This window comes from Ciconia boyciana, chromosome 2 (assembly GCF_034638445.1).
Source record: "Ciconia boyciana chromosome 2, ASM3463844v1, whole genome shotgun sequence".
NCBI lineage: Eukaryota > Metazoa > Chordata > Aves > Ciconiiformes > Ciconiidae > Ciconia > Ciconia boyciana.
The window spans coordinates 15,340,955-15,362,625 of NC_132935.1; positions in this window are offsets into that span (position 1 = coordinate 15,340,955).

A 21,671-nucleotide genomic window follows, 5' to 3' on the forward strand; every position below is an offset into this window, starting at 1 on the left:
TTGCTCTGAGGCACTGGTTCCACCTATCCAATTTTCTTAATGGTTCTGATAAGCCTTTAGGACCTTCTTCCCCATTCCTGGTTGTCAAAAACTGTCACTGAGCCCTGATGGAGTTAGATCCCATACTAAGACATCACATGGGAAGCCTCATGGACATACTCAGCTCTTCTCTCATGGTGCCTAAGACAACTGTACTGTGACTTGTCACCAGCTCAGTGCGTGTCACACTGGCTCAATAGTAATGGCAACACATACCCATTAAATGGCAACACATACCCATTAAAATAGACTAGAGATATTGTTACTTGCTTATTCTCTCAAGGGAAAGTAATGGTTTTTTGTTTCTTTTTGACTTTACTTGCTTTCTTAACACTTTTTCAGTAGGACGTGTCAATTTGGGATAGCATTAATGGGTTCTTGATTCTAGCTATGCCACTGCTATTGAAGATAGTGCCCCAATGTTTTCTTGAAGGCATATATAATTAAGGCTAATTTTTAAGGCCTCCTAAAATCATACTTTGATGCTAATATAGTTTCCTGATCCTGTAATTGGCTGTACATTGGCAAACCAAAAGGCTAGGATGAAGCCTCCCCTACTTTGAAGGGTGGGCACATTGCAGAACCATGGTCAGAGTGGTCTGGCTCTTACAAGTGCTGCCAACAAGACCAATGTGCAGCTGCAGGGATGCTTATGTGATGTTCTTCATGAGGGGATAATTGAACAAGAGCCTGTACCCCAAAAGCCAGGCTCCTGTTGTTGAATCTCTTGGCCATGGAGCTATTATGGCTAATGATAAGAGGGATTTTCTCTTTGGCTAATATCCTTCCACCTTCCTGAGATATTTCTGACTAAGGATGACATGTGGGAGGAGTCGGAGGAGAAAGCTCAGGAAACCTTTTTGAACAAACCAGCCACGAGAAAAACACTTGCAGAAGATCATTTCTTACAGCAGAAGATGCATAATTTAGAAATAATGATTTGCAATGCAGACTGTTCACATAGTTTTGCAGAAAGAAAGAAAATTTTACAAATGAAAGGAATGAAACTCTACTGCTGTGGGATTAATGGAAAACACCAAGGAGACATTAACTCTGCCTGCAAGAGGTAGCAGACACTTAGCATGCTGAAAAGTATTTCTATATTATTTTAAAGGAGCAGCAAAAAATATTGAAAAAATAAGCAAAGGGGATTGAAGATTAGCTTTGACATGTAATATTCATAGCCAGAGAAAATAGCTATTATTATTTATGTAGGAAAGCTAGACAATACAGGATTCTTGTGGACATCCAGCAATGTTGTTTAATAATGATAAGTAATTTCAATCTTGCTCCGATCACAGACAAATTAATCTCAAGTATTTCTAATACTCAGCTGAAAAATAATGAACAAACAACAGATTTAACCCCTACACATACATAAACACACACAAACACTCACTCCTGCATCCTAATCTCCAAGGACTGAAAAGGTTTTGGTTTGTGACCCAACACTCGGGCTGTATTTGGAGTTGTCCCTGGAGACAGGCTGATCACCTTGGGGCCACCCTGGGCCACCCTGGGCTGAGTACTCCAGCATGCCAGTCACCTCGTAGGCACTACGGGGCTCAGCGGGAAGGAGACCAGTGCTGGAGAGTCAAGGTTCAGCCAAGGAGCCTGGTTCACAGGGAAGCAGAAAGAAGACATCTAGAATATAGGTCCTTGGGTCACTGTGTTTTCATGTCCATACCCCTTTTTTTTCTTAAGGAATCTGAAGTGGAAATTTGATTCTTGACCAAAAACATTTATGTTATTCCTTTCTTTTTTACTTTCTGTAAAGTCAGTATTTTCATTTGGAGAGAAATCTTTTTCTGGTGAGCTCTAATCAAATGAAATAGTTGCTTTAGTTGGATGAAGAATCAATATTGACATAGTGGTAGGAATTTGGGAACGTTGGAGATTTCCACACCATGAGGCATCTTCAGGAATACCAGCTGCTCTGGATGATGTAGTTTTAGGCTAGAGCTAACCTTGTGATCAGCAGTTCCAGCCTTTGGGCAATTCTCGTGCTTCCAGAGGTTAATATTGTCCTTCCTTGTTTTCTTGAGGGAGAAAAGCCGGGTATGTGGTCAAGAGGCCAGGAGGTGCAGGGTGTTTTGCAGCTGGGTTAGTGGACATGATGCACTCAGGTAAGCAAAGGTTCAGCACTCAGGTAAGCAAAGAGATGGCAAAGGGGAAAAAACTGGGGGCTGGATGAATTGCTGTGGGAAAAGTGAGTATTACCTGAAATCGTGTTTCCCCCTCTTACGTTGAAACATTCAATGACAAGCATGTTTAGGACAGCACAGAAATGTGGAGAGATCAGAGAACTATCGGTAGCTAAATATGCATGTCATGTATGTCAGATCCACTGTTGCTGCTCCCAGGGAGGGGCTGAATCATCTTTGGGGTTTTATTAAATGCGTTCTTTAATGCAGTTTAAGCCAACAATGAAAATTACTGAACACCTGAAATGAAGATTTGAGAAGGCACAGTTCATGGATAAAGACTCCCTGCTGCACCCATGCTAGCCCTTCGGTGCGCTGCCGAGGGTGAAGCCCTTCTGAAAATCAAGTCGCTTTGTTGGGTGCTTGAAATAAAGTTTTCCTTGGAAAGCTTCATTATGCACCTAAGCTCATGCTAGACGAGAATACAGCTAAATGTCCTTCATGCGTAAGGACTCACTGCCAACGTGCAGGAAACATGAGAAGGATTCAAGCCATTTTTTAACTAGGTTAGTATCTGTATCACAAAAACCACGATCAAAGTTGACCCTTTGATTTGCTCAGAGCTACATGAGTATGAATTAAAACGACTACTCCATCTGAAACCATTTGTTACTAGAGAAAGTTATAGACCCCAAAACAGAAAAAAAACCAGTGTGAGAATGAATAATGGATAGAGTTTATAAAACCTCTAGTGAAATTCTAATAGAAAATACATGGTATTTTATTATAAAAATCCTAGATGACGGCATTTAATGCCAAACAAAAACCAACATTTATGTTAAAGCCTGAGAAAATGAGGACTTAGTAGGCAATCAGTGCCCAATTTCCTTTTGTCATATGTGCTACAAAATATTATTGAAATATTTTAAATTAGGGACTGACTGTGTACGACAGCTTAAAACAGTAGCAGCTGTAGGGCTAGGAAAGTTCTGTAAAAGTAGTGAAATTTCAACTGTAAAAAAATAAAGGTGCAATGCTATGTTTAAACCAGAATGTCTTTGGGAAAATCACTATGGTAAAGGAAGCACTACAAGCATAGTATGAGGGACTTCTTATGACAATGCAGCTTTTGACAGCAATGTGGATTACACTCTTTACAAAACAACAGGTGAAATAACTAATAGTGCAAATTGTATATGATCATATAATTCTTGAATTTCCCAACATCAGCTGATTGGAAACTGCTAGCAGTACAGGTCTGAACAGGGTGGAATAGTGATTTATTTACTAAATGGTCAACGAATCAACAGGAAGTGATGGTGATTTGGACTCTGTTTCAGTGGGTGTGAAGCTCTTGCAGAAAAAATGGCTATAAAAATAACTATGGATAGGTTGAGTTCTTCACGTTAAATTGCAATGTGAACAAATGTAAATCCATAATTAAGTTAGAGCATTAGGGTTTCCAATTTCCATGATGGAAACAAAACTTAGACCATTTAATGTAATAAAATCCAGGATGTATGAAATTCCTGTCCCAGACCATTAAAAGAATTGGAATGTGAAATGGAAAGTCCAGTAGGAGGGACTTAGCAAAACTGTAAATGTTCTCTAGAAGGTTGTAAATGCAGTGCCTAACTTCAGCGAAGGAGGAGAACATGATTCTGAGCAACACTAGGCCTTTTAATGTGACTTTACTCTCTGCGAAACTTTAGAACAGATTTTTGTGGAATGCATAAGTAAGAGTGGAGGGGCAATAGAAAGTAGACTAAATTGCAGCATGGTTTTATCACAGATAGCTCATGACAGACTAACCTAATATCTTTTTTTTTATAAAATCAGTGATTTCCCACATAAAGGTAATGCAGCAGATATAATCTAGATAGATTTAAGTTAAGCATTTCTTACAATACTTTATAGGAAATTATTTAAGTTGAAGATATTAGGGATTGATGTGAAGTGGACAGAGAGCTGTTTAAGGAAAAATTTGCCCTAAGTCATATTTAAAAAAGAGTTATGAGGATGGCAGAGGTTACTGCCTCAATGATCATTATTGGGACCTATGCTGCTTAATATACTAGTGGCCAAGGAGGTAGAATCAAATTATTTGCTAAAGAAATTTGCAGATGACACAAAGCTGAGAGATATTATCAACACCAAGAAAGTAGAGGGTCACAAGAAGTTTTGCACAAGACACTGACATACTTTGTTCGGAATGTCGCATTCTGTTCTACTCACCTATGTTCAAGAAAAACAAACCTAAGTCGGAATAAGAACACAGAAGGCTTTGGAAAATGGAGTATCCATCTTATGAGGAAAAATGAAAATATCATGGTTTATTTCACTTAGGCAAATGAAGGTTCAGAGGGGATTGACAGTTCCTCATATTCAGGGGAAATTGTTAAAAAAGGGAGAAACATTTAGGTGAAATTATAATACTGGTCTAAGACCAAATGCTATAAACCAATAATGAGTATTTATTAGCATACAAGTTTCGAGGAAGACTTTTAAACATTTCAGGAATTAAATTCAGGAAGAGTTTTCCAAAAAAAGTGACAAGATCCAGAGTCTGAACTCGTTTTAAGATGCAACCTGGTAAGTTCAGGAAACTGCTGTGTGGCAACCTAAAATGCCTCAAGATGGAAAATGAAGCCTGTGATATTAGTCTTTGGTACTTGGTATTTTGGTATCTTCAAGAAACTATGAAGTATGTGTTGCTGTTTGCTTGCATCATACGTATATTGTATATTTGTACATGATATAAATTACATTGTATATATCATATTTAGATTTATTTATGAGGATCATTCTTAGTAGGAGAAAGGAAAATGTTGTTATCCTTGCTAAATATAATTCAACTTCTGAGGTGGAATGAGTGAGAAAGAATAATATTTCATATTTTTATGAAATTCTAGATGTTGCCCAACCCCAGAGAATGTAAATGGAAGACAGTGGTCGTTCTAGTGTTATTAAATTCCTAGGTGATTGATTGGTATATCCTTTTCCCATCCTCAACAGTAAAACAACTACCAGATTTGGAGTCACACTGGTGGTCTGGCGAAATTGGGGCATTGCTCTTTCTTCTGTCCCCTCTGTAACACAAGGTAGCAGACCACTTCCTAGCATAACTTAAGAGTTTTATTTAATATTTTCCTTCCAGGGACATTGATGAGGTCCTTTAATTCTTCTATTTTTCCTATGGCCCATTATAATGGAACTTTTCATTCCTCTAATACAGACTTGAAGTTTGTTTTAAGATACTGGGATGCATTCTTATACTTTAGGGTATAGCCTGGTGTAGATTAGAAACTTTACAAATTAAAAGCTGTTGCGTGGTTTCCCCAACTGGATGAAACAGAACTGAATGACCCATGTGGGTCTTTATTATTCTTTCTTTCTTTGTCCCTCGCTTCTGCAATTGTACAGATGTTCAGTCAGTAGCAAGGGGAATGGGTGGGTGGGTTGGCTGCCATCCCAGAAATTGCTTGAGTTGTGTTCCTATAATACTTTTTCTTGTCACATAACAAGGTTCAAGAGCCATTTGACAATTATGGCTTCTAAAGACATTGTACAAAAGACATCTGATACGTGTCCTCAGCTCAGAACACGACTGATCTCTCAAACAAAGGCAGCCTTTAGGGAGGGTCCATCTTCTTGAAGATTCCCCAAACAAGTGCCATAGGCAGAATGGAAGCACTGTGTTTTGACAGAAGAAGCCTCTTTCCTTAAAAAGAGTGCAATCCCTATCCAATTCTATAGGCACCACACATAAATGTATAGATATTGTTGGTACCTGTTTTTGGGGGATGAGAGACACTAGCAATGACAAGACTGGGGGTTTTTTTAGCAGAAGCATTCTCTGTGTGGAAGTGCTGGACTGTAGAAATGCCATTAAGTTTAGATTTTCCAAGCCTCATGTTCTCTCCTCTGGACTTTGAGAATGCATAGGATAAAGAATACATCCTAAAGCTGTAGTAGCTCCCAATTCTCAGAAAAATCAGATGTGACAAAATAAGAAGCTCAGATACTGCATTCGAACTCCTCTGCTACTGGGACATGGAGAACGAACAGGCTGGTCAGCCTCCTAAAATTATGCAGATGGCTTGTGTATCCGGGAAAGCTACCGATATTTTAATGCAGAAGGTTTTTCTTGGTGGATGGAAGTCAGCCTTTGCTATGCTACAAGGATATTTAAAGAACAGCCAAAGAAGATTATAGCGCATCATAAGGGGCTCTAGTAGAAGCGCTTGCCACACTAGGCACCTTCCATTCTGTATTTTTGGATACACTCCAGTTGTTCTTTGTCCCCAGACCTGTAATTATCAATGCTCTTAGCATGAACCCCACAGTCATATGCCAGATGGGTGCTGTGAGATGGGTACCAGTTAGGCTAGTTGCATGCCAAGCAGCTTCACAGCTTTAATTACTACTGTAGGCTATATCCATGCAGATACTTGCTGGTGTGATTAGTGAGAGAAACAATATTAGAAAGGTTAACAAAACTGGTCACAATGCTCATGGCATTATTATTGAGGTGGACAATTGAGAGGACAGATGTCCTAGTCCTACTTATCTTAGAAATTGCTAATATGTGCTGGCAGTAATTCAGGACCAACCAGCTGGACAAAATTCAGTATTTTTGCCCTCCTGTAATATTTTATACTCATAAATATTCATTCCAGTAAAAGAATGCTTGGGCTTTACAAACACCTATTCTATAGAATAGGTCTTCTTCTACCCACAGTAGAAGGAGGTGAACTTCTGTTTCCCTAGGAGTCCATGCAGATTTTTTTCTGGAGAATTCAGGAGCATAGAGTTTCTCTGAATCTTACATTCCTTTTATCAGCAGGACGTCATATGCTCTGCCAATCCCATATTCATGTAAATCCATAAGCCTAAAGGGGGAGATTTACAGAGAAGTCTGTGAAAGCAACTTTGCAATACTTGCCTGATTCTGTATCTTATTAGCTTCTGCAGGCAATGGGCCAATCCAGCTCATAGTTACTGCAGTATTAAACTAAATAACGGTCTTAATAACATACCAAAATATATTCAGAGCCCTATGGTGAAAAAAGTATTAGATTATTTCAAAGACAGGACAATCTGAGTCTCTGGAGAAAAGCAAATGTAATTAAAATTATTTCTACTCCAAAAATTCACTTCTCATTACAAATGTTGCCACGCAGTATTCCCAATGCAATTTTTATTCAGAGTTAGAGAAAGAGATATTAGCCTTCCTGAAAACTGTGTTATCTTGAATAAGATAGTGTATGCATTGCCTTGAGTGAAAGAGGAATGGAAATTAGATGCTAGATTGTGTCAGATGACTTTCAGTCTTCAAATTTATATGATCTAGGTAGGAAAACGTAGTATTTGCTGAGGCAGAGATGGAAGACTTAATCACATGTGACTTCAGAGTGCAATTATATGGTATTAAATGCAATTATTAAACATTTGTGGAAAACACTGCCTAGGATACAAAGAAATATAGACATGAAAAGTGATGAACACTAAATAAAATCCTCAGGTTACTTACCTAACTGAGAATACTTTATTACGTGGAATCAGGGCCATCAGCAGCAGGTCATCTTATTGACTTATCTTTAATTCATTTACATTTTACTTTCTTAATTTAAATGTTCAGAGAAAATGAGAATGAATTAAATAGATTCACAGGGACTGTGAATACAAAACATATGCTTTTCGCTGAGTTATAACAAAGGAGAGAGTTTGCTGAGGAAGAAATGTGCTTATTTCTTTTACTTGGGCAGGATATTTAGACAGCAGTAGGTGGAAGCACCGCATGAAAATATAGCTTTACAAACACTTAGTTTTGCTCCTCAGCAAATAATACACGGAGAGTTCTTCCTCTGGGTGACGGGAACAAGATCATGATTTCTCTAAAAAGACACTAGAAAAGGGGGTGTTGATACAGCAGGGAAAAGCTACAAGGCAATAATTACAGAACAGTTGATACAACTATAATTGAAATAGTTAAAAATACTTTGCCTGTGGGAACTCTGAATAGGTTTGAGATAGACAGATGGCTGCCTTTAAAAAACAAAACAAAAAAGCCAACTCTGTCATTTCTAGATAAGGCAAACAGGCTTAGATTTTTGATGCATAGCTGAAAAAGTGAATTATATCCAAACATACTAAAAATACCATATATTGATGCAGTGATGTCATACAGCTCCTCGATGGCAACTCACTGAGGGACTGGACACAATCCAGCAGTAAATGTAAATATAGACGTTAGCAAAAAGAATTGCCAGAGGTCAAACAGGAGATTTATATTTTCCTGTTCCCCAGCCAATCTTGTCCAGTCCGGCACACCTGCTCTCAAATTCTACAGTCCTGCCTCTGCATTTCTTGACCTTTGTCATCTCTCTGCTAAGCAATGTCTGCATCCTCCCATATAATTGTTCAAGGAGACTCATAGAAATGCTTCTCCCTTTTCCACTTCTCCCTTATTCTCCAAGCAGCAAGATGAAAAGATGCTCCATCACCCTGTTGGCAAATGCCTCCCACAGATACTGCAGCCCAGTAAATGCTTTGCGGTTCTATGCTCCCGGTATTTCCATCCTCTCCTTCTTTCTGGAGGAAGAGTGTGAATGTGAAAGAACAGCAAACGAGAGCCCTTCACTGTGATTAGGAGAAGCTGTCTTCACCAACGGGCAGTGTCCTGCAGATCAAAAGGATGGAAGGAAATGTCATCTAGGCTCATCCAGCTTCTTGCAGAAAGCGATCTCCTCTTGCAGGAGGATCAAAGCCTACATTACTTCATGTTTTACTGTAGCTTTCTAAAAGCTGCCATTGGACATATAAATCAGATAACCTACAAGGACAAGATAGCCCAGCAGTTCCTATTTTATGTGGTGGAAGATACTCACCTAGTGTCCCTTGAAAAGGTGCAGTTGGTGTTGCCCTGCTGTGGAGGGCACTCCTGGGCAGGGAGGGAAGTACAGACCCTTTTCTCCTGGCTGCCCTCTCTCTGCGTGCTTGGTGTCAGACTCTCTGTCGTGCAATTGCTGTAGCCATGTTATGTCAGTACTTTTATGCATCTAGAATAAGCACTGTAAAACCTGGATTTACCTTCTGTCAAGATGCCCAATGATTTAGCAAAAAGAACATCAGTGCAAATCTTAAATCCATCTGCACCATTTCTCCAAAGTCTGAGAAAACCTTGAATTCCTGAACATTTGAAAAATAGATACTTACAATAGATAACATTAATCTTTCAACAGAGAAAAAGACCCGACCTGCTTATGCACTAAGCTGGAATGCAGGAAAGAGGCTCCAAGCCCTTTTGCTCATGACAAATGTGATACTGCATTGCTGCTGTTAGAGAACCTGCTGCTTTGTGCATTGCTGCTTTATGGCAAGTGATGGTCACAGGTGAGTTTGCAAACATGGCAGGTGAAACGCTGAGAGACCTGCTTGTAGAAGAACATCTAAACCTTGCTGCAGAAAACTTATACTGCTTGAACAAGATCCGACATTAAGGAATGGCAGAATCATTGCCAGTCAGACTGAGCTGGCGACAGCAGAAGTAAGTGAGCAGGTGATGCCCAGCTCACGCTGTTCAAGCTGTAGGAGCAGTACAAACATGGCTTAAAGTATGGCCAAGAGAAAATTACAGTACTGCAGAGACAACCCCAAGCTCTGGGAAAGGCAGAGGCACAGCAGGAACCAGGGTGCTGCTGGTGTCCCACAAAATCCTCTTTATATGACTTCACATTCTTGTGAGGAAAGTTTGATGGGAACACTGCGAAGAAACAGCGGTGACATGTTTGGGTGACTGATGTCAGTGTGCACCACCCAAGTGATAGTTCCCCGAAGTGCCAGCGGTTACTGTTTGGCATTTGGACAGAAGCAACCTCAAATACAATGAAGACACAACACCATTGACTGTCTGTTTCTGTTGTGTCAGGGAGACAAGAAGTTTGTTTAATTAACGTTGGATGCAAATTTTTTACTTTCCTAACATAAGGAAAGTAACATAAGACTGTTTATTTGCAATGCTTTAAGACTTGCCCAGCTTATGTGTAGTTTGTTACCTGAAGATGAAATTCCCGAGAGTGGTTGTTTGCATGTAGATGTGACTATGGGTATGATACCAGAACAGCACACAGGTCCAGTACTGCTACAATAAATACGCAAATACGTGATGGGAACTGGGCTTCAGTACCATCAGATGTTAATGTAGTGCAGAGTCCATTCATTTATTATGAGAGCCACTGATGTAGGAAATTCTGCCACAGGATTTGTTCACAAGTTAAAATTCAGCTTAATTTGATCCCACGTAACAGAAGTTACTTCAACTATCATTTACAGCAACAGATGATCACAGAAACTTGTGTGATGCTTTAGGAGAAACTGAATCTTATGAATGACAAAATATGATCTGCAATGACACCAAAGTCATTGACAAAGTCAATGACAATGAAGTCACAGAGCACCAGATGAGGCCTTTGTGACCAACAGGGTTCAAGTCCGTAGAGCTAGCAGGGCTAGGAGGGGTATTTGTGAAACTCTAAGGTACAAAAAGATACTTCAGATTGAATGAGTAAACCCAAGGTATATTGCCTGGGCATAACAGACCCCTTCCAGCATTTATTACAGGGGGTAAACTTCTGAATTTTAAATATGTCTATATGACTTTGCATCAGTACAGACTCACAGAACCATGTGGGCTGGAAGAGACCTCCGGGGTTTCTACTCCAACCTCCTGCTCAAAGCAGGGTCAACGCTGAATTCAGACTGGGTTGTTCAGGGCCTTGTTGGGTCTTGAAAACCTCCAAGGATGGAGCTTTGCAACTCTATAGGGCAGTAATACAGAATTGTCATTCAGGAGAAAGGCTTGTCAGACTGGCTCTGTCAGAGCTTGCCTTGCCCTGCCTGGAGCTTTGTTATCACCTGGTTTAGCTGTGATGGCAATTGCACTTCTGACCAGGTGGCCATGCCTTATTTGTTTTACTTTTGCTTATCTCGGTGTGGTACAGCAATAGTTTTATACAGACAGTTGTAACAAGTAGTTATTCTGTGTAGAACAAGATATTTATGTTTCAAACATAAAGACGTAGTACAAAGAAATACAGACCTGGTATGACAGCAGAGGACTTGAGGAGGGGGGATACAGGATGTGTGAAGTGGATACAGGTGGGAGATGCTAAGGGATGGGCACAGGCAGGAACTGGAGACTCAGCGGCTATGACAGCTCACCCACCATCACTTAAAGAAATGCAGAGCAGGAGCTGGATAAAACCAGTTTTGGGGGGTAACAAGGAAAAAAAAGAGCAAGTATCTAACATGTAAAACACAGCACATATAGTAAACATGGATGTAACATGGACTTGCAGACCAAAGAAGAAAGACCAAGATATAAAAATGTGTTAGAAAACATATAAAGATGACGCCCTAGGAGATCCTAGAGTGAAGAAGAAAAATCCATCAACATCATACTCCTGGCAAAGGACTCCAGATGCTGGTGCTTCACCGTAACACCCCCACAAGCACCAGACTGAATCAAGGGATATGAGGACCCAGAGGGACAGTGGAAGGGTGAGCATAACACCAGGAAAAGGGGTAGGAACTGGGAAATGTGTATATAACAATTTAAACTGTATTATTATTATTATTATTATTATTGACACTTCCTTTCTGTATAAAATATTCATTTTTTATTATTCTTTCTTTCTTCTGCAATACTTAAATCTGGGCTGATAGTGGTTCTTGGATTAATCCATTAAGATTTCAATTGTAAAAACAATAAATTACTGACTTTACATATAAGGTGTGTTTCCTCTTTGTCCGTGGACAAGATTTTGAATCTAACTACTTGCACGGCCTTTTTGGACAATGGTTTGAATGCTTCTCAGAAATGGTGTCCATGTTTTTCAATAACTAGTTCACAATCCAGTATTTCTTGGATGATTTTTATTTTATTTTATTTTATTTGAAAAGAATACAGAAGCACAAGCAGCGGAGGCACAGATCATCTTATACTGCATCAACTCGGCAGGACAGAAGCTGAACTTTGCCAGATGACAGGTCAGATGGAGAAAGTAATCTTTTCTTAGGAATATAATTTTTCCAGCAGGACCAGAATCTAATCTTGACATTACAAAGAAATTGCTTGCAGGTATCAAAGTTTAGAACTGCCAGAAAAATTACAGGCATACTGTTTATTTCATAGGCTTATTTCTTGCATGTTGTTATAGAAACTTTATCCTTACCTCTGTTTGAGGTGTAGATCAGCACCACCTCAGAGAATCTCAAGCCCACCCTGGGCAGACCTTGCAGAAACCTGCAGAAACAGTGAAATCCTGGATCGTAAGTAGCATGACACCTGCCTTATTTCACCGTGTGTTACTGCAGCTCTGATTCCTGATGCCTCAGACCATGAAGTCAGAGCTCTGCTTACTTAAGCCCTTTGGGATAATAGTAAGGCCACTATATTTGAGGCAAGAACACTTAATAAAACCACGAGAGAGTATATTGCTGTTGAAAGACTCTTGTACATAAAAATAGAGAAACTACCCTTCAAGCCATAGATGCAAACAGCATACAGATTATTTTGTTCTGTGAACAACAGAAGGATTCAAATGAGCAGAGATATAAAATGCCTAATGGTCAGTGAGAAAAGTTGAATTTACAGGCATAAATTCAGATCTTTACTGACATAAAAAGCAGCTCAGAAACTGAACACAGGACAGATGTTTAACCAGTCTTTATCTTCACTAGGTGTCTGCACAACAACAAGCAATTGTCGGGAGTACTGGAATGGTTAGTGCAATTATTTAGAAGAGATTCCTCATCACATCTGCTTCAACAAAAGTTAAGTGGCTTTCTGGCAACAAGATGGCCTAACAATCCTAAGCACCTTAATTTGAGATTGCAAATGACTTTTCCCCAAATGCAATTGTGCAGTGTTAAGTTACTCACTCTCTTGTTATTCCATTAAAACGGTAGGCAAAATATGTAGAATTGGCTCATGCTAAACTTCAACTCATTTTCAGAAGAAAAACCTGACAGTGGAGTGTGTATTGGATGCTCTAGGTCAAATTAATATGGAATATTTAATTACTTACAGAATTCCTAAGAAAATAATGGTGACCAATATGCTGCCCTTCCAGCCTGACTTACGTGGTTCAGCACACCAGACATGATGGGCCTGTGAGCTGATGCACCATTTAACTGCTGCTCGGCTCTCCTCCTGGTAGGAAATGCCCAGAAATAGCACTAATGCCACAAGTTGCACTTGTGACTATAGCTCACTTTTCTCTCTACTGTTTTCAGCCAGGAAGAAAATCTCAGAGAATCAATATCTGACCAAGGATCACAATTCACCGTCTTAGGATTTGAACTTCTTCAGGGAGAAAAGCACAATGCAGGGGCATCACTGTAAGCTTACCTTCAGGCAAACGAGAGAACCTGAAAATGTCAGTAGAATTTTGAAAGAAACTGTTAACTGAAGGGAAGTGGGAAAATCTTCACTGGAGGCTTTCTATAAACTCTTTTATGGCATAACAGTAAGAGCATGTTAAGACATGGCTTGCCAAACGTTTTTGAAAGACCTATTCAGCCCTCAGTCAGTGAAAGATTCCTTGCTTCTGACATGGGGTGAACTCACCACGGGGCAGAAGGCCACCACAAAGCAGTATTGATAGCTCGTTTGGAGGCCTTATTAAAGGCACATCCTTGCGCAGGCTCTCGGTAAAAGGGTAGATTTCATTTTGCGGAAGTTACCGCATCTTTCTGTGTTCATGAGATTTGCAGTACTTTTCTCACACCATATTGCCGTGTATTGCTTTGTCTTTCTGATATGGTGTCATCAGAAACGAAAAGACACTGTTGTAAAACATGCACACCAGCAAACTTCATCCATGTTGTGGCAGGAAGCCTGCATCTACATTCTGCAGCTAGTAAGTATTTACCTCTAAAGGCTTTTTACTGTAGTTCTGGAATAAGCAGAGGTGAAATACAGAATAAAGGACTTAAAACTTACGCTAAGGAGACTTAAGAATTCACTCGGAGTACAAACAGCAGCAAGAACGGAGGAGCAGTTCAGAGCACAAAGGAAAAATGAAGCAGTCTTATGAGAGAAACTGAAGGAGGCAGATGGCAATTAGGTGTCGGTAAGTTCTCATTAAAAGTGGATGGTTTCCAGACTCAATTAAAAGAAAACTCTCCAAAAGGATCTTTTAGAGCAGTAGAGAGGAAAAAGAAGAAGCATTAAAACCCTTACAAGGCTGTTGTGTATTACAAAATCTTTTATTTTGTTCTTGTTTGGGAAAAGGGTGAAAAAGTCATATTTGGAATCTGTAATTCTGTCACATAATAACTCAGATTTCTGATGCTATAAGATTGCAAAGCAGATGTGTTCAAACTAGTAGAAAAAAGAGAATAAAGTGGAAAGCATAACTAAAAGATTGTGCTTTGTTTTCTTCCTGTGTGTTAAAAACAATGAACTAATTACAACTTACTTTCTTAAAAATAACCTACAATAGGAATCTTAGGAGAAGGCACAGATTTCTTACCTGTAAGACACACAGTAAAAGAATACTTTTGCCTGTTATCTTGGAGAAATAATGCTATGAAAGCCATTAGGCTCAAAACTTGGTTGCTTACTGCCCTCAGTAGTCATGCCAGTCACACCAGCTCAGGCTACAGTTCCTTGAGTCGTGTGGGTCGAACCAATAGCATCCCCGTGGCTGACCGCAGTTCATTCCTGGTCTGCACACCTGCGCCTAGAACGTATTCATCGGGGCTGCGCGTGGGTCAGAACTGTGCCCGTGTGCACCGTGACCTCCAGCAGGTTTTGCTGGTGGATGACCACACCGAATGCATCACGCTGCCCTGGCGCTGGGGATGAGCGTGGCCTCCAACCACTCTGCAATGCACACGGGGTGGAGTGCAGGCTGACAAGGCTGAAGGCTACTGGCACCTTCCACACAGGGCTGAGGAGGAGAGGGCTGAGCCATTCCCTGGTCTCTGTCATTCCTGGCAGGCATTTCCATGCAGCTGGGACAACAAATGGTAAGTACACAACTGCTGGGTGTAGTCTCCGTCCCAGAGCCCAACAGGACAGTCACACCAGCTCCTGCTGGTCGATAGGAAGCCAGACTATGATGGAAAAGTCCACCACAGGGACTGTCAGAGATGTCACTGAAAGAATCTCAAAGGGCACCAGATGCTTGTGTTTAGACAGCTGAATTGATGCTGGAACATCTATGCACCAGAGTCACAACCACCACTTGCATTTCTGGGCTTACTGCACGTTTCAGAGCTTCTCCATTGAAATGTGTCAGAGCAGGGCACTTGGGGATGCCTTCACTCAGTTTGGTACAGCACCATGGCTGCAAGTGCACTTCAGTAACGTACTGAGCCTGCAATGCTGGCTGGCACTGCTGTCTTCCAAATTTTCCTCCTTTTTCTCTCTTCTCTTCTTTTCCCCAAGGCTTCTCAGCAGCTCAGGCGAAGCCACTTGCAAAGATGAGCACAAAATAACTTAAAACTTATTTTGTGCTTATCTTTGGGGTAGCAAAATCCAACTTTGTAATGGAATGGGGTTTTGGGGTTACTGTAAAATGCTGGATTAGGGATGCAAAATGTCAAGGGATTCTGGGAGGTTTTATGGTCATACAGATGGAAATGGAAGAATTTCATGTTCTTCTCTCACCAACATTCTTCCACCTGACTACCAGTTCTTCACTGGAGAAACCTCCTCCCCCTGTCCCACAAATGTTCACTTCCACATAACTATGGGGACAGGGAGAGAGACAGCAGGCTTCTTTGGTCACAGGGAAGCATGAAAAGGGGCCAGAGAGCTTGAACAACAGCTCAGAAGAGCCTCAGTGAGCTGGGCTTGTTGCTTCTGCTGTTGGGTGACAGTGGGAAAGGTGTGCTTCCCCCGGAAACCAATGCTACCATGCAGCGGTACTGCCTAAGCTGGGCATGTAGCTATGTGCTGTTCCCCAGACTGGCCTTTTCTCCTGCTAGGACAGGCAAATAAGTATCACAGGGCATTATTTGGGTTATTTAGCTACCCTCAGCAGTCTGTTACCTACCCTTGGCCTTGACAGCAAGGCCCATGTGCAGCCACTTCAGCCAGTGTGAACAGAGATTTCTGTTTTCCTGAGCTATGGGTCAACTGAACCACACTAGATATTGCAGTCAGATCTTCACCTTGCTTCTACCCCAACCTAATCCAAAATAATGCCATTCACTTCCCTGGAACAATGCTCGTGGGTGTGAGAAAGTAGGAATTAAGGACTTGGCACTCCCAAAGCTTGTCTTCATTTGCAATCATTAGTTGAAGTTAATACACCTGAATGACTTCATTTGTGCTTAGCTTAGTTTTAGTGAGCGCTGGCATTCAGGGAAACACCACTCCAGCTACTGGAGTGATTTGATTAGCAGTGCTGAGTGATTAGATTAGCAGAGTGGCTGGACAGAGCTGTTAATCACTTGTTGTCGTTCCAGCTGATGTATCCCCACTGTACCAGCAGCTCGAGCTATGCATTTGCATAGATAAAAACCTGTGCATGCTTATATTGCCTTGTTTATTTGTAATTTACAACCTTGCCCCTGTCAGTGCTTCTAGTCCCTTAGCTTACATGGTAGAGGTCTGTACTAGGCTGTAAGCTCTGTTGTTAGCCTGTACTGGAGATCATTGTATCGTGCTGAAAATGTCAGCGAGGGAAACTATTGGTTCTTTGTCATAACTCCAGCAGAGACGTATGTCAGATTCTCTGGGTAATGCTGTTTCTGGAGTGATGTTCTTGGCATACGACAGTGCCTCATTGCAGAAATACTATAGTTTTGCAATGCTGTTGCAAATAGCAGTAGTTTTCACTGTCTCTTAAGCTCTGTTGAGTTGCACATTGTGGCAAAAAAAGCTTCCTAGGAAATAACCCTAGTTTTAAGGCTGAAGCTCCAGAGAGTTGGGTGCCCACTTGCTATTTGTGAGCATTTCTGTTCAAGGACAAATGAAGATAAAGCAAGTAGGCCGTGAGAGTAGGATTTCTCTTTGTAAACCTAGTCCTTGATGAGTTACATGTTTAAGCTCACTGGTCATCTGTGCTACTGCTGTTGTCAGGAGAGAGGATGACAAGCACCTTCAATGAATGCTGCTTTTCCTCCCCTTGGTGACTTCTAGGAAATGTGGTCTTACGGAGTGCTTGACGCTTTGATAGATAAAGTTCAGTGAGATGAATCCTACCCTTCCTGCTCCCTGCCAAGAGGAAGCGGACCTATGCTGCTGCTCCTCTGCCAAGAAATAGCAGACGTTATGTTTGCCCATATGGAAGCAGTACTATGAATTCTTGTGCTTGGAATACGTGTGGAATTCCCTTTCTATTAAAAGGCAAAACAAAACAACCTGCTCAGAAATAAGTGGAAGGCTTTTAGGAATGTGGAATAGGTGTTCTTTCCTGGATGCCAGGGACAATTTTATGTTCTGTTGGGTCACTATGAATTCCCTTGTCTCTCTGGGTAGTAAAAGCAGGCAAAGTACAAAGGTAACATAAAGTAACGCTGTATGAATGATCTCAAAATATAACACTGATGAGGAAAAGTAACATAAGAAAGGCAATAGAGCTGTGATGCTTTACATTGCTGGTAACAGTTGATGTTTGCATAGTAACAGTGTCAAGTCCTTCAATACTGGACCTACACCTCCTCTGCACTGGGAATTTTCACTATATGAGGTGTAAGGCAATGAAAAATTAGGGTCATAATATCCCACTGAGTTTCTGAGTCATCTTATTGCACGGAAATAAAAGCACTTGAGAAAATACAAGCCATCTGTGATGTTAAATGCAATTATCTGATTTGCCTTAATACATGCTCACAAATTACTGCCAACCACTTGAATTTTTCAACACTGTTGTGAGTCATTCATAAGCAGGTAAAGGTCATCATGCTAAGACATTATCAACTCTGATCATTATCAAGTTATTATTATCTGCAATAACACATTTGCTTCCATCCAAATCCAGCACATAAAAGATTTTTAAAGAAAAAGACAAGTTATTTTTTTAGCTCTGACCTTCAGAGGATCACACTAGGTATGTTATTACACTGAAGTCTATGCAGCATTGATTATTACTTATAGCTTCCTCCTACTGGCACTGAGGTAAGTGACAAACATTACTGTTGTTAAAGGTCAAATCCCAAGCTCTATGCTCCAGATTCCCCAAGGCTGGAGCTTCTGTACATCAGGAATTCCCCAGATATGTCCCTTTTTTCTATTTGCCCAGTAATTTTGCCCAGTAATAGGGCCACTGTGATTGTTCAAACTAAATATTCTGGTTGTAAGTACACTGTGCTCAGGATGTAGCAGCCCTACTGTGCATACACAGATCACAGAATCACAGAATCACAGAATCGTATAGGTTGGAAAAGACCTTTAAGATCATCGAGACCAACCGTAAACCTAACACTACCAAGACCACCACTATACCATGTCCCTAAGCACCACATCTACACGTCTTTTAAATACCTCCAGGGATGGCGACTCAACCACTCCCCTGGGCAGCCTGTTCCAATGCTTGATAGCCCTTTCAGTGAAGTAAAATTTCCTAATATCCAGTCTAAACCTCCCCTGGCGCAACTTGAGGCCATTTCCTCGTCCCATCACTTGTTACCTGGGAGAAGAGACCGACCCCCACCTCACTACAACCTCCTTTCAGGTAGGTGTAGAGAGCGATAAGGTCTCCCCTCAGCCTCCTTTTCTCCAGGCTAAACAACCCCAGTTCCCTCAGCCGCCCCTCACAGGACTTGTGCTCCAGACCCTTCACCAGCTTCGTTGCCCTTCTCTGGACACGCTCCAGCACCTCAATGTCTCTCTTGTAGTGGGGGGCCCAAAACTGAACACAGGATTCGAGGTGCGGCCTCACCAGTGCTGAGTACAGGGGGACAATCACTTCCCTAGTCCTGCTGGCCACACTATTGCTGATACAAGCCAGGATGCTATTGGCTTTCTTGGCCACCTGGGCACACTGCTGGCTCATATTCAGGCAGCTGTCAACCAGCACCCCCAGGTCCTTTTCTGCCTGGCAACTTTCCAGCCACTCTTCCCCAAGCCTGTAGCGTTGCATGGGGTTGTTGTGACCGAAGTGCAGGACCTTGCACTTGGCCTTGTTGAGCCCCATACAATTGACCTCAGCCCATCGATCCAGCCTGTCCAGATCCCTCTGTAGAGCCTTCCTCCCCTCAAGCAGATCAACACTCCCGCCCAACTTGGTGTCATCTGCAAACTTACAGAGGGTGCACTCGATCCCCTCGTCCAGATCATTGATAAAGATATTAAACAGGACTGGCCCCAGCACAGAGCCCTGGGGAACACCACTTGTGACCGGCCACCAACTGGAGTAAACTCCATTCACCACCACTCTTTGGGCCCGGCCATCCAGCCAGTTCTTTACCCAGCGAAGAGTACACCCATCCAAGCCATGAGCAGCCAGTTTCTCCAGGAGAATGCTGTGGGAAACCGTGTCAAAGGCTTTACTCAAGTCTAGATAGACAACATCCACAGCCTTTCCCTCATCCACTAAGTGGGTCACCTTGTCGTAGAAGGAGATCAGGTTGGTCAAGCAGGACCTGCCTTTCCTGAACCCATGCTGGCTGGGCTTGATCCCTTGGTTATTCTCTACATGCCATGTGATAGTGTCGCGGATGGAGTGAGAGTGCACTTCACTCGTAAGAGAGAAGTAAAAATATAGTTTATTGATACAGAATAGGGAGTTAACAAAGTTCAATGTGACAGTGTTTTAACAAGATTTGATGGCGAGGCACACTTGATTATTTACTCCATAGAGGACAGGGTCAGACAGAACTGTCAGGGAGACCCTCCCGTTGAGTCATGAGGTTCAGAAAGGATCCCCTTGCTTTCTAAACTCCTTCTCAGAGAGGAGTCTAGGTGCGGCTGGATCCAGTCCTAGTCCCAGACTTGGTCAACGGTTTATGTCTAAAGGATTATATATGCGCAATCAATCCTTTATATCACTTAGCTAAGATTTCAAAGTTTAGCATGCTGTTAGTCACTTACTGAGGATCTGTTGTGGCAAGGAATCTCTCAACCTCGAGGAGTAACCTTGAGAGGCATCCCTGCTCAAGGGGAGATCCTGGCGTGCAGCCTGCTGCCGTGCAGGAGAGCTCAAAGAGCCCTGGGCTGTCCACTATTTAAGGAGTAAGATGATTGACTTATGGTCATATTTGCATATCAGCAAGAGGTTTAGATCCCTGCTTCAGGTAGCCCTTGGCTACTTTGTTGCCATTCGTCCTCAAGGTCCAGCATAAGCTGGATGCAGCTATCAGGATGACTCCCACTGATGGTTACTGCTTGTGCAGGGAGCTGGGGGCGGGGGGGAGCACACCGCCACACTCCACCCCGTGACTATAGTCAATTCATCTTACCTTCACAGAGTGGTGGTATGGTCACCTCTTGCCTCTGTGCCATAAATAGTATATTGATAGTTTGTGCGCTTATAGATCCATGGTAAGTAGACAGTGAAGCACTGCTATTTGTTATGCGTTAATTTGTATGTTTTGGGTGATTGAAGTTGGGTTATCTGTTTTATCATGTTCCAAACCTTTATATACAATATAATTATAAGCAATAGACACACTAATGTTAGAGTTAGTAAAATGACAACTGGGTGAAGCATAAGATTACACACTCCCGTTGCTGTCGGTGACCATCCAAGAAGAGTTTCCCACCAATGGTGTTCTCCATCCTTCTTCACTCTTTCCAAGACATGGTGTATCTCTTCTGCATCATGATGAACGGTGATCAGAGTTTTGTGTCCATTGTTTCATATGCGTTCTAGCAGTTGACACAGGTCATCATGTTGTAGTAGTTTCTTCACCAATGTAAGATTCATTCCGATGGGCGTAGGCAATAAATCTTGACTCAATGTATAGTTAGATTGTAACAATTGATAAGACGTAACAGGAGCTGAATAATTGAAGTCACATCCCACAATTTTTGTAAAGTTACAACCACAAATATTTGAGCGATTGCTTGTATCTACAGTAACGTTATCTACAAATATAAAATCACAAAGGGTTCTCATACAAACACATCCTTTTCCAGTATACACAAGTACAGTTTCAGGGGCTTTATCAGGTCGTATTTCAAAATGACAAACATTTTGTTCAGTGTCAAGACAGATGTCTTGGGCTTTGAGGGTGTTACTCTCACAAATAAATCCTTGTTGTTCCCGTACAACGCATGCATTAACATCAACAGTTTGCCATTTGTTTCCATTTTGGTGGGCCCACACTCTATGTTCTAATGGATAGAGTACAGTTCCATTGTGATTCAATCCCAGCGCAATGATTGGGTATATGGTATATACCGAAGCATTGTGTATTGTTAAGACAAAAGCTGTGGCCTTATTGCTAATGGGGTCATAAGTGAAATTGACTAAATACCACCAGGACTGGAATTCTTTCTCAAATTTAGTTGCATTATCCCAAATT